The sequence below is a fragment of the Erithacus rubecula genome (genome assembly GCF_903797595.1).
Source record: "Erithacus rubecula genome assembly, chromosome: 2".
NCBI classification, from domain to species: domain Eukaryota; kingdom Metazoa; phylum Chordata; class Aves; order Passeriformes; family Muscicapidae; genus Erithacus; species Erithacus rubecula.
In genome coordinates this window covers 101358064-101370698 of record NC_136685.1, presented here as the reverse complement: position 1 = coordinate 101370698, position 12635 = coordinate 101358064, and positions in this window count along the sequence as shown.

Here is a 12635-nt window from a genome sequence, read left to right as displayed (position 1 = left end):
GAGATTCTATGAATTTCTGAGGATAGAACTGGTAAAATCAGCGTGCAAAATATCCAGAGGAAATGCGACCTAAAACGGCCCTAAAGCCTGGAAATCGTCACATACATGGCTCAAAACTCCTGAAATCCATACTAAAACACCTAAACTCTTCCAAAATGGCAAGGACTGCTGGGAAAAGCATGCAGAAAAATCCAGGGAAAGATTGAGTCCTAACAACCATGAAAAGTCCCTGCAAATTCACACTAAGAAACTAGAAAAATCCCCTAGGAATCAAACTGGAAAACGTGCCCCACATTCCCAAAAGTTGCACTGGAAACACACGCCAAGCTGGCAAATTTCCAGGGGTTATTGGGAAAAACGTCTGGAAAAAGCCAGGAAAAACTCTGCCTTCCAAACAGGAAAAATCCTTTAAAATTTGCACTGAGAAACACAAAAATCCACAAGAAATTGCACAACAAATGGCCAGAACAACTCCTAATATCTGCCCCAAAACCCAGTGAGTGTCCAGGGACTTCTAAGGAAAAACAGGAAAAATGGGTGGGGAAAATACCTGGAAGAAATGCGACTTCAAATGCCTCAACCTCCCCTAAAATGGCACAAAAAATGGCCCAGGAATGCCTGGAATCTCTACAAAACAAGCTAAAATCTGCCAAAATCCCAAAGACTGCTGGGAAAAGAATCAGGGAAAAACAGAGCCTAACAAATTCCGCCTAAGAGACACAAAAGTCCCCCAAAAAAACATATGAAAATGGCCAGAAATTGTCCTAAAATCGACACTGAAGCACCCCACACGGGTCAACTTTTCGGGCGTTATAGGGAAATACATCGGGAAAATCCAGGATAAATTTGGCCTTAACAACCCATGAAATGCCTAAGAACTTGCACTAAGAAACCAAGAAATCCCCCAGAAATTGCACAAAAAATGGCCAGAAAATCTCCTAACATCTGCGCTAAAAAAGCAAAAATGGCCCCGAAATCCAGGGAGATTCTATGAATTTCTGAGGATAGAACTGGTAAAATCAGCGTGCAAAATATCCAGAGGAAATGCGACCTAAAATGGCCCAAAAGCCTGGAAATTGCACATACATGATCCAAAACTCCTGAAATCCATACTAAAACACCTAAACTCTTCCAAAATGGCAAGGACTGCTGGGAAAAGCATGTGGAAAAGAAAAATGTATGCTGTGTCCTTGTGGACAAAACTGGTACTGCAGGTTCCCCTTCTCTCCCCCTCCCCCTCCCTTGTGCTTCTTTCTTGTGGACAAACCTGTACTGCAGCCCCCCCTCAAGTTGTTCTGCTTTCTTGTGGACAAAACCAGTATTGCAGCCCCTCCTCTGTAGTGCTGTCCCCATGTGGACAACACGGCAACTGCAGCCCCTCCCGTCTATTAGTGCTGTCCTTTTTTTTGACAAAATCGGTACCGCCGCCTCACCGCCAGTAGTGCTGCTTCCTTGTGGAAAAAACCGGTACTGCAGCCTGCCCCAGTATAGCTGCCTCCTTGAGGACAAAACCTGTACTGCTGCGGTCTTGTGGACAAAACAGGTTCTGCAGCCCCTACCCCCCAGAAATGCTCTCACCTTTTGCACAAAACCGGTACTGCAGTCCCCTCCTCCCCATTGGTGCTGCCCCCTTGTGGACAAAACCGGTACTGCAGCACCCTCACCCTAGTAGTGCTAACCCGTGGTGGACAAAACCAGTACTGCAGCCTCTCCACCATTAATGCTGACCCCTTTTGGTCAAAACCGGTACTGCCAGCCCTTTTCCCTTACTTGTGCTGCCTTCTTGTGGACAAAACCGCTACTTCAGCCCCCCCCTCGCCCCCCACCGCAGTAGTGCTGCCTCCTTGTGGCGAAAACGGGTACTGCGGCCCCCCTTCTGCCCCTATCCCAGTAGTGCTTCCCCTTTTTGAGAAAACTGATACTGCAGACACCCCTCTCAGTTGTGCTTCCCCCTTGTGGATTAAACTGGTACTGCAGCCACTCCTAGTATAGCTGCCCTTTTGTGGACACAACCAGTACTGCAGGCCCCCCACCACCACCACCATTCAGCAGCACTGCCCCCTTGTGGCCAAAACAGGTACTGCAGCTTTTACTCCCCAGTAGTGCTGTCCCCATGTGGACAAAACCGGTACGGCAGCCCCCTCCTCTTCACTGGTGCTTCCCACTTGTGGACAAAACCACTCCTGCAGTCCCCTTCCCCGGTTCTGCTGCTTCCTTGTAGACAAAATCGTTACTGCAGCCCCACCCCCCATAATCACTCTTGCCTTCCTATGGGACATGGGCACAGCTCACGAGGCCGATGCTGCTCCCTCCCTCCCAGCCAGCTCCACAAGAGCCAGCTCCTGCCCACCGAAAAGCAGCTTGGCTGCGGCTGGCTGAAGAAGGATTCCCCCTCCCACATTCTGTCTTCCCCCTGTGCCAGCAAAGGGGAGAACATTTGCTGCCCCACTGGGCCCCGGCTTTGGGCTCACCTGCCATCCAGCTGTAGAAGGTGTCCTGGAGGATCGTGCCACAGCCCAAGTCAGTGAGCTTCGCCTCGCCGCTGGCCAGGTCAACGAGGACGTTCTCGGCCTTGATGTGGTGGTGCAGGATGCCGCGACTGGTGCGGTGCCGCATGGCTGAAGCACCTGACGGAACAGACCCCGCGCCCCGGGCTCTGGCAGGAACCCCCCCGCCTCCAGCAAGTGCCACAGGTCCCGGTAGCGCTCCGCTTGCTCCATGACCAGCGAGAGCCGTCGGGCAGCTCCAACCAGTCCAGGAGCCGCCTGACGCTACCCAAGCCAGGGCACGACACCATCCAGTGCAGCACCAGCTCCTGGGGTGTGGATGGCACGGTGCTCTCGCCATTCTGCCCGGGCCAACCGCCCGCCCCGGGCGCTGCTGCTTCCCGAGCCGTCCCGGGCTCGGGCGGCTCAGGGCCGGTGGCCGAGCTGACGGCCGGCGGGGCTCGCAGCGGGGAAGCTGCCACCGACGGGGCGGGAGCCGGGCGGCTGCGGCTGGAGCCGCGGAAGGGGCCTCGTTCGGGGCCGGGACCGGGCCAGGGCCCACGCCAGGCCAAGCCAAAACACGCTGCTGCTCCAGCACCAGCACCAACAGAGCCAGGAGCTCTGCCAGAGGCTCCTCAAAAGGCGCCGCAGCCAGGACGGACAGAGGCCCGCGGAGGGGGCACAGCAGCGGGCCCGACATCACCGGGCAGTGGCCGGCTCGGCCACGGGCGCCTTGCGGGACGCGGCATGAACCGGGCTGGGAGACACGGAACACGGACGGGACGCAATGGGAGCAGAGGGAGTGTGAGCGGGACAAGGGGATGGAGAGCGAGCTGGAAGTCGAGAGGAAAATGATCAAGAGAGGCGCTGCCGCAGCTGCTGCTGATCCGCCGGAGCACGCGGACGTTCTTCTGAGCTCCAACGGAGGAGCCGCCGCACGCCCCGCGAAATGAAACGAACAAACAAAACCCCGAACTAATTCATATTAGAGAAGTTACCAGAGGTCGTGGCAGCATTGTTCCAGCAACTCACCACCCTCGCAGTCTGGAGGTTTTTTTTCTGCATATCGAATTTACACCTAGTTATTTTTCGGCGGAGCACCTCCATATGCAGGTTTCTTTTTTTTACCTGAGGGCGAGAGCGAAACTCGAGTGTACGTAAGGTCACTGTACCGTTGTCGCATTACCATCCTCTTTGCAGAGAAGAGGCAGAGAATGAAGTGTTTGTAGTGAAAAAATGTGCTTTTCCAACAGCAGTGTGAGCTTTTTACGCACACGCAGTTCTAATAGTGCGCGCAGAGAAGCGACTTGTAAACATCCTGCTCCACCAAACGTCTGCAGTTGGATCTGCAATACTGAGAAAGTCACGATGGTTTTGCTGCAATCCCTCTGCCTCTGACTGCAGACGGATCGTGTCTTTCCCTATCCTTGCTCAGGTGGCAGGGGAACAAATTGCGTCAAAGTACCGAGGAAAAGTACTCGAAACACTTGGCTACAGCGCTGGATGGTGTTCTAGGAGAAATATGGATGAGATATTGACATAATGGGAACATGACACCTGCACACACCCCTCAAAAAGCTCAACTGGAGCACCAATCCAGTGCTCCAATTTTAGTACTGCAATTTCAGGTTTTTCTTCTAAATCTTTCCCCAGCCTTATGATGGAGCAAAAAAAAATTTTTTTTCATGATATTACATAACATTGTGATTGCTTACTTTTTATATACAAAAAAAGGTAGAATGGCTGTGGAAGAATGAAAGTCTCATTAAAAAAATTTCACTGATTACGATTTTCTGAAGAATTAGAAATGTAGAAGCACTCTGATAGTATTTTCTTCTAATATTGAGGATCTTCCACAGCAGAAAGCTGTTATGTACAGGCAGTGCAATATGTTCTCCATCCACCCACTGGGGAGGTTATACACCCACTTCCCAAAACAGCTTTCAGGTCACAAGAGACAGGAACTGTGTCTCTGATAAGGTTTTCTTCAACTATGGTAAATGTAACTTAAGCAAATATTTTTATTACCTGTGGTTAGTAACTTTCTGTAAGCAAAATTATCACTGCTGCTGCTTTAGTCGTGTATCATATATTCACTAGAGTTTTATTCACATTAAGTCAACACAACATTAATTTCCTGTGCATTACCCCATAGACTGTGTCCCATGATTACATTAAATTGTTGTTTTGTATTGACTTCTAATAGCATCTTTTTGGAAAAATGCAATAGAATATAGGCAAATCTAGTGCTAATGAATGTGTTTTTACTGTTAACATTACTTTTCTTTTTGGAGCCCCAGCATGGAGGAACAAAAAGAGGTGATGCCTTCGCCTCCCCCACCTCCTGGACAAGTAAACAAAGCAGCTGCCATAAGGCAGAGCTGATTCAAAGAACGAACACTCTCAGGATGAGGGTGGATCTGTCAACTTTTGCACCAAGACACAAATGGTGAAATTAGGAGTTCTCCTTTCCTTGAAATTCCCAGAAAGGCCAAGAGAAGTACCATAAACAGGCTTCTAACACTCAATCCACAAACATAGATGCAAAGGAACTCCTGCAAACTTGCACCTGTACTTTATAGGATAAATCAATGCAATTTTTTATGAGACACCATCATGAATTGGAAAAAACCCTAAACCACTGTTTAATTTTAAGCAAAATATTTTCGTTTATAGGCTTGTTTGTATAAAAAGCAGTTACTTGAAAATCAAATACACCTAAAATTCAGCATGTAAATAAACTGAAATTGTCATTGGTTAAGATCCATTGCTGAAAATGAGGGCTCTGAATGACATTTTAACAGCTTTGTGGGGCAAGAAATAAAAATGTGTGGTATGTGATCCCATTTTGTTTCTTCATTTTCATGGGGCTTAATTGACCTAAGGTTATCTTGATGGTGGCTTTATGCTCATCCTAGATCATAATGGTAAACTTGTAAATATCACAAAAAATAGATAAAATGAGAGGGTTTTTTCTGTCTAATGGGAACACAAAGCAAATCCAGACAAAATGTTGCTTGTAACTTAAATGTACCACACGAGATCATAAAGCTCAGTGTTGAACTGTTGACATTTTGCAGTAGTATTTTAAATGAAGATGTGTTTCACCTAAAAGGTGGAATCTGATTTATTTAATGAGTTAGGTTGAAGGAAATCATTTTATAACCTCATCTGGTTATTATTATGAAATAATTTTATAACCTCAAAGCTATGTCTAGATGAGTCCTATATAAGAAATTAATGACAGACAAAAGCAAGGTGTTTTTCCCATGTGCATAGGTGAAGTATTCATATTTATTTTTTTTCTACACTGCAATATTTATTTTTACAGGAATGGTAAGAAATATTGTTCCCTGTTAATAACAATATATGTAGCTTGATTTCTTACTTAAAAGATGTAATTGGCCTTGATGTCTAGGACAATGAAAGTTACTTTAATGTCAAGCTTTTCTAATATGCAACAAATACTTGCTGTCTCTATCACTGGTCAGAAGCTGTTATTTTTGTGTGTTTTAAGAAGAACTGTAGGTTATTTGTCCTTGTAGATAAAATTGCTGTGTTGCAAGTGTTGATCCAAGAAGCATCTCTAAGTTCTGGAAAGGCTGACATAGCTTCACAGTGGGGTTTAGGTGAGAGGGAACTGCTGGAGATCTTTCACCTTCTCATCTGCTGGGAGTGAGGCTGACTCCAAAGCTCTGTCAGGTTGCTCAGGGCCTTGTCCAGTCAGTTTTGAGCACCTGGAAGGATGGAGGACCCTTAATCCTGCCCTTTCACATGCTGGCTACATTCTGGCCAGCACAGCCTGGCGTGTGACCAGCCTTCACCATCACAAGGGTGCAGTGCAGCATCATTGTCAAGAGAACTGATGGTTCCCAGGATGCAGAAACTCTGGGGAAATACATGAGAGACTCTGGCTCTGACAGATGCCAAGTAATTTGGGCTGTAACCAGATCCTTGGGAGGAGAAAACAGGGATGAAGAGGAATTCACATGGGGTTCTTTGGCATTTGTCTGTGTGCTTCTGAACATCTGTGCTCAGTGAAGTGCTCTGAAGATCAGGTCTTGTTTTGCATTTTGCTTGCAAAGATGTACTAATGGAAGCAGCAATTGATTTGCAACCATGCAGCCCACTGTTTAGGAGAGTTGTACTCTCACAGCATTAATAACAGGGAACCTGCAAGCTAAACCACACTCCCATGCATTTTTCACTCCCCAGTCTGCATTGGGTTGGTGGTTTTAGAGTGCTGTTTGTGAGGATGAGTACAGGAGCATGAACCTGGCTCCATAACCCATGGAAGAGCTGGCAGGCAGTTTTGCAAAGTGAACAAGGCATAGCTGCTGCTCGTTTCTCATATTGTCACAGGTAAAGACCTGCCTTTATTCTGCAGCATTGCCATTGCCTGCAGAAAGCTTTGACTCTGGGATTTTTGATACTCTGTTGGGAAGAAGCTGAAGACCACAGACATCCAGCTTCTACTGAATACTGTCCAGGAAATGGAGAGTTAAGTGTGACCTTTCACATGCTTGGCTTTTGGTGTAAATGTCATGATGGTTTGTGACGTTCATCAGATTCAGGTTTGCTTTATTCCAAAGATTCTCCACCTCTGTGGTCTGATCCTATGTAGACTGGAGAAGTCTGAATCCTTATCCTGTGGAGGTTGTAGTGGCTTGTCTTGCAAGCTGGGGAAGTAGCAGTGCAAGCTAACAAGGAGTGAGTGCTGCATGGGCCACACTCACAAATATTCTTTACAAGGCATGGTAACAACAGAAAGGAGAAAGAGGAAAGGATGACCTGGACGAGGTTAAAGCATGGCCAGGCAAATAAAGGAATAATCTTTCTTGGCTGAGAGCTACTTGTCTGAAATCATAGGCCTTCCTTGCAGATTCACTAGCAGGCTTTCACCAGCCCCCCTTGGCGCGAAGGATCTCAGAACAGAACACAGTGGTATGCATTTTCCTTTCTGTTATTGTATACTGGAATATCCAGCTCACCACCTGATTTGATTTTAGCTGTTTTCTTTCAGCCCTCACTCTCATTTTGCCTCAGAGTTGAGCCAAGCTAATAGTGGGCTGCTTCAAATGGGCACTTCAAACCATCTGCTCCTTTATTTCATTTCTTGGCTGGAAAGAAGCCTGTTCTGTAGGACTGGTCTTCAGTAAGTGTTGATCTCACTCACCCAATGCAGGAACGTGGTGGCAGTATGGTGAAGGTGAGGCAGCCCCACAGAATGGCAGGAGAAACTTATGTCAGCTTGCACTGATCATCCTTCCCTTGGGCTGTCCTTTTCTGATTTGCTCTGTTGGGCCATCCTAAGCAAAATATTTCCTTGGGAAGTTGGGGGTGAAGAAGGGAATTCATCATCATGAGGGCATCACCAGTAAGATGTTCATTCCACTTGCCATGAACTGAGCCAGGGTAGTCTTCTTTACTTTCCCCTCTTTCAAATCCAAGTGTAATTCTTCCTCATATACTAAGAAGAGTGGATCGCAAACAATGGTCAATTTTCCCATTTCCTGGGTTTGAAAGTCATTAAGGATCAGTGGAACAGGGAAAGGACAGACCTTTTTAATGTTTCCAAAGGGAAAAGCCAGCTTCAAAATTGCCTTTTTGAACCTGAGAAGTTTTTTCTGCTCTGAGAAGTTTTTCATTTGCAGACTGATAGGAGGCTCATGCCTGGGGTTTGAGGGTGATACTGCCTTTGATCCATTAAAGAATACTAAAGGTGAAAAAGCTGGATCCATAGTCCTTGCTAAACTCATGAAAAGAACTCCTTAGGTTAGAAATATTTGGGAGTTAAGTTAGGGCCCATTTATCCCATTTATGAAGTTAGGGAGTTTAAATTCCATTTGGAGATGCAGGCTACTGAATAGAGCCATGATGCTTAACATGCTTAGGTGTTTTATTATTTGCAGCTGGCATCTGAAGTGTCAGTGGTGTTGAGTTCTGCACAGACAGAACAGGATGAACACCTAATCTTCGTAATGTAAATCCTGATACACTTGAAAACCAGTATGGCAGTGGTCCAGTGGAATCCTGCTGATTGGAACAAATCACATGCCGTTTGTTAGCTCACCTCACCTTCTTTGGGTGTCCTAAGGTACTGCTTTTCTCTTTTTCATTTTAGGAGAGGTGGAAGATGCTTAGAAGTCTTTCAAATCTTTGTATTGTAAAATAGTGTTATGTGATAAGAGTCCCCAAATCCTTGTTTAGTCAAAGCCTCTTGGTATGGAGAGGAGTTTCTTGGTATGGAGAGAAGACTTTACCAAAAGGTTTGTCAAGCATTGGAGCAGGCTGCTCAGGGAAGTGGTTGGGTCACCAACCCTGAGTGTTTAAAAGATGTGTGGGTGTGGCACTTAACATGTTTTAGTGGTGGACCTGGCAGCGTTAGATTAATGGTTGGGCTGGATGGTCTTAATGGTTTTTTTTCCCCAACCTAAATGATTTTATGAAACTGCAAAACCAAATGTGGTGATACTAAATGTAAATGGATTTTCACCTTCAGGAATATTTTTAGAAGCACATCTTGCCTGAAAAAGTTTTCTGCTCTTTTTGAGAGCTGGATCTGTATTTTCTCATGTGTTTTGCAGCATTACTTTAAAGCTTATTTCTGGTGAGTTATAGAGATCTCCTGGAGTGGAAAATAAACTGTTTTCTGTGTTATTTATTTGCAGCACTTGCATGTGTCTGCTGGGTATTTAGCTTTTTCATGTGAAGAGACTTCTAGCAAAAATAATGTTTTTCCTCACTTGGTAATGTTACTCCAAGGGCACAGTGTGGAAGACAGAAAAACTTGCCAAGTGGATGAACAACTAAGAATGATGTCTATCTGCAAAGAAACACGTGGAAAAATGTTACCAGAATGGGAGACCTCTTTGCAGTTCTTTCAGTCTACCCAAAAGATATTTGTGGGCTAGGAGGGCGGTGGTCTAATTCAAGGCTTTCTTATTGCTGTTGATCTGACTGACAGTGAAGTATTTTTATAGAAAATTACTGTGAATTGCTTTCAGATGCTATATTGGACAAACATTTGCAACTTGGCAAGATGGACTTGTGCATTGTGTTCCTCTACTGTGATTAGGATGGAGATACAATTAGTAGTGTGTCTGGCGTTTGGGCTGTTTGGGGTTTTGTTTCTTCCTTTTGTTTGCTTTTTTCCTTGATTCTGGCAAGGTGCTTTGGGTGGGTAAGTGAAGAGACTTAAATCTAAAGGCTAATTGTATTTCAGGAGACTAAAACTTCCCGTTGTTAAGAGCTACTTCTGGACCTCCCAAGCCGCATTCTAGGGTTGTGATCCCTGCTGCATTGCCTGATGATGCAGGGGTTTTGCTCTCAAGTCTGTCACTGCCTTTACAGCAGTCACAGGCTCCTGGGAGATGTGCCCTCTGCCTTCCTCTTCCCTGAGCCAAGCTGTCTCCCCTTAGAGGCACTGTGCTTCAGGTCCCTAACAATTTTTGTAGTCTCAGCTGGCTCCTTTCCTGTTTTGCCACATCCCTCCTGAACTGTAGGACCTAACCTGGAAACGAATCCTGGAGAGGCCTCACCAGCTCTGGACAGAGTGGGAAGAAGTCACTCTTTTGGCTGTGCTAGACAGTGGTTGCTAGTGCAGACTGTTTATCTTTATCTGTGATGGGAACATACTTCTGGTTAGTGGTCAACCTGTTGTGTGCTGAAATCCCAAGTCCTTCACAGAAAGGCTGTTGAGCAGATGGAATCTTCCAGCCTGGCTGAACGCACAGAGTTGTGTCACCCCTTGTGCAGAGCTCTGCTCCTCTCCTCCTTGAACACCACAAGGTGCTACTCCTCAGGTTGACTGAGGCCCCTCTGGGCAGATATTCTGCCATTTATTTAGGTGGCCACTCTCCCAACTTAGTCACCTGTGGCTGTTTGTGCTCTTCACCCAAGGTAGAACCAGATAAAACTTTGTGTTGTACTGCATGTACAAACCCCCTGGAGAGATTATTTCTGTCTTGATCTGTGTGGAACAAGACAACCACATAAACAAGCATGAGATTACTTCAACAGGATCTACCTGTTTGCTGAAAGACATTGCTCAGTGCTCAGTGGTAAGGCCAAGCACAGAAACCCAGGGAAGGCTGACACAAAGCCCTGCTTAGTACTGATGCTGGTTTCTCCTACCATTGCTTCCAGGCATCTTGATTGTTCACAGATCAATTAATTGATCTGTTGGGTTTTAGTCTGCTTTCTATGGTTGTGCTTCCTACCTTCATTTGGCAGTGACTTTTTCTGCTGTCATCTAATTGATGGTTATTGCATTATGGCAATACTTTAGTGTTCCACCACCCTTGCCTCTCACCTCCCCTTCTTTCTTCTCCCACCACTTTATCCTTCAACCAACCTTTCTCTCACATCTCCCTTGTTTTCTTCCCAGTCCTATGCTCACAGTGATCTCACCTGACTCTTTCCCTCTACCATTCCCTTTAGTGTTCACCTTGTACCATCCACCCTTACTGTAAAATTGACTTCTCTATTCCATCAACAGAGTCTGCTTCATTTCTGACAGAGCTCATGCCCTTTGCAGGGCAGCCCAGGGAACCCTCCAGGGCCTTTCCTATTCTTTCACTGCTCCCCTGCAGTGAATGTGTGGATGCTGCGCATCATAGGCAACACTGGTGTTTGTGTGATGGAGGAGGTTTGTAACCTTGGATGAATTCTGACAGAATCTCCTCCCCTCATGTTCAGTGAAATGTTTGGTATTTCTCAATGAGCCAGGGCTGAGCCTCAAGGAGTGGAGGATTTTGGTCCTGTTGTCAGCTTCACTTGAGAGATTGCAAGCTCTGAAAGACATCCTGTCCTGGGTAAAGCAAAGAAGGGTGGAGTCTCTAGCACTGTTGTCTCATTTTGAGACAATTTACAGGGTGGAGACTCCAAAATAAGTTGCCTCCTGTCAGTCTTTAACCTCTCTCCCTTTCACCAATAAGACAAGTGCAATGAGATAGAAATGAAAAAATAACAATTTACTAAAAGATGACAAAGCGATAACCACAAGATACAAAGGCAAATGGTTCAACCTCAACCCACAAATGCAGAAAAGGTTTTTCCAGTTGATCCCCAGATAAGGAATGACGGCTGTTCCCACTCTGGGCCATATGGCAAATGAGTCGCTGTGGTTTAAAAACTCTCTCCTCCAGACAAACAAATAATAGGGAACAGGAAAAAATAAAACCCGGAAAAACCTGGAAAAATTCTTTTTGTCTGAAAGGAGTCAGTGTTACTGAGTCCCCAGACTCCTTTACCTCTCTGCTTCTGAGGGAAGAGCTCCTGAACTTCCAGGGGCTTTAGGCTGGAAACCACCTCCTCCAACTGTGATGTGCTGGTATTAAACACTGAACACTAAAGTTCCTCCTTCCCTATTAAGTTTTCTTCTAACCATAACAACTGTTTGATTCCATACCACCCACAGCATGGCAGGTACAGGGTTTTTAGTTCAAAGAGTCTCACTTAGGACTGATGTTTATAGGGTGGCAAGGTGATTTGCTTTTATTCAGTAAATTTCCATCCTGGCCACAGTCCAGGTTGGAAATTAATGGAATTTTTCAAAGTCCACCAGCAATGGTTCCACTCCACTTGAACTACAGGGAGCGCAGACCTGCAACATGCTGGATGAAGATTTGCTCCAAAAGAAGCTGATGGCTGCCAGAACACACCTGCAAAGAACAGCTGCAGCCATGCCCTGGAATCCAGCCATGATCCTTCTCCAGTCTGTTTCTACCAAACCAAGAAGTTGAGTAGGCATTGCCACAAATAAGCAGGAGGAAGTAGAGAGACATCTAGAAATAGCCACAAGGGCAGTTGGCCAGTGCTAGGCAGACCTGCAGTAGGAGTGATCCCAGATCTATGAGTGAGTATCTGTAAGTAGAAACTGCTGCTGTAGCAATGCCCCTACAAAGCAGCAGTTTTGTTGCTGTGCGATAAACTTCCCACTATCATATGAACCATATAATCATACAGCTTCAGCCATATGACCTTCAGGATGTGGGTGCAGCATGGTTTTATGCAGTAATAGACTCCTTGTTCTCTATTTCCTTCTAGAGATCAAATTTAAAGTAGTTTGGCTAGAAAGAAATGCTCCAGTTTCTAAATTCTGTGGAGTTTCCAAGCAGACAAGTCTTGCTGTAATTATTTTTAGCA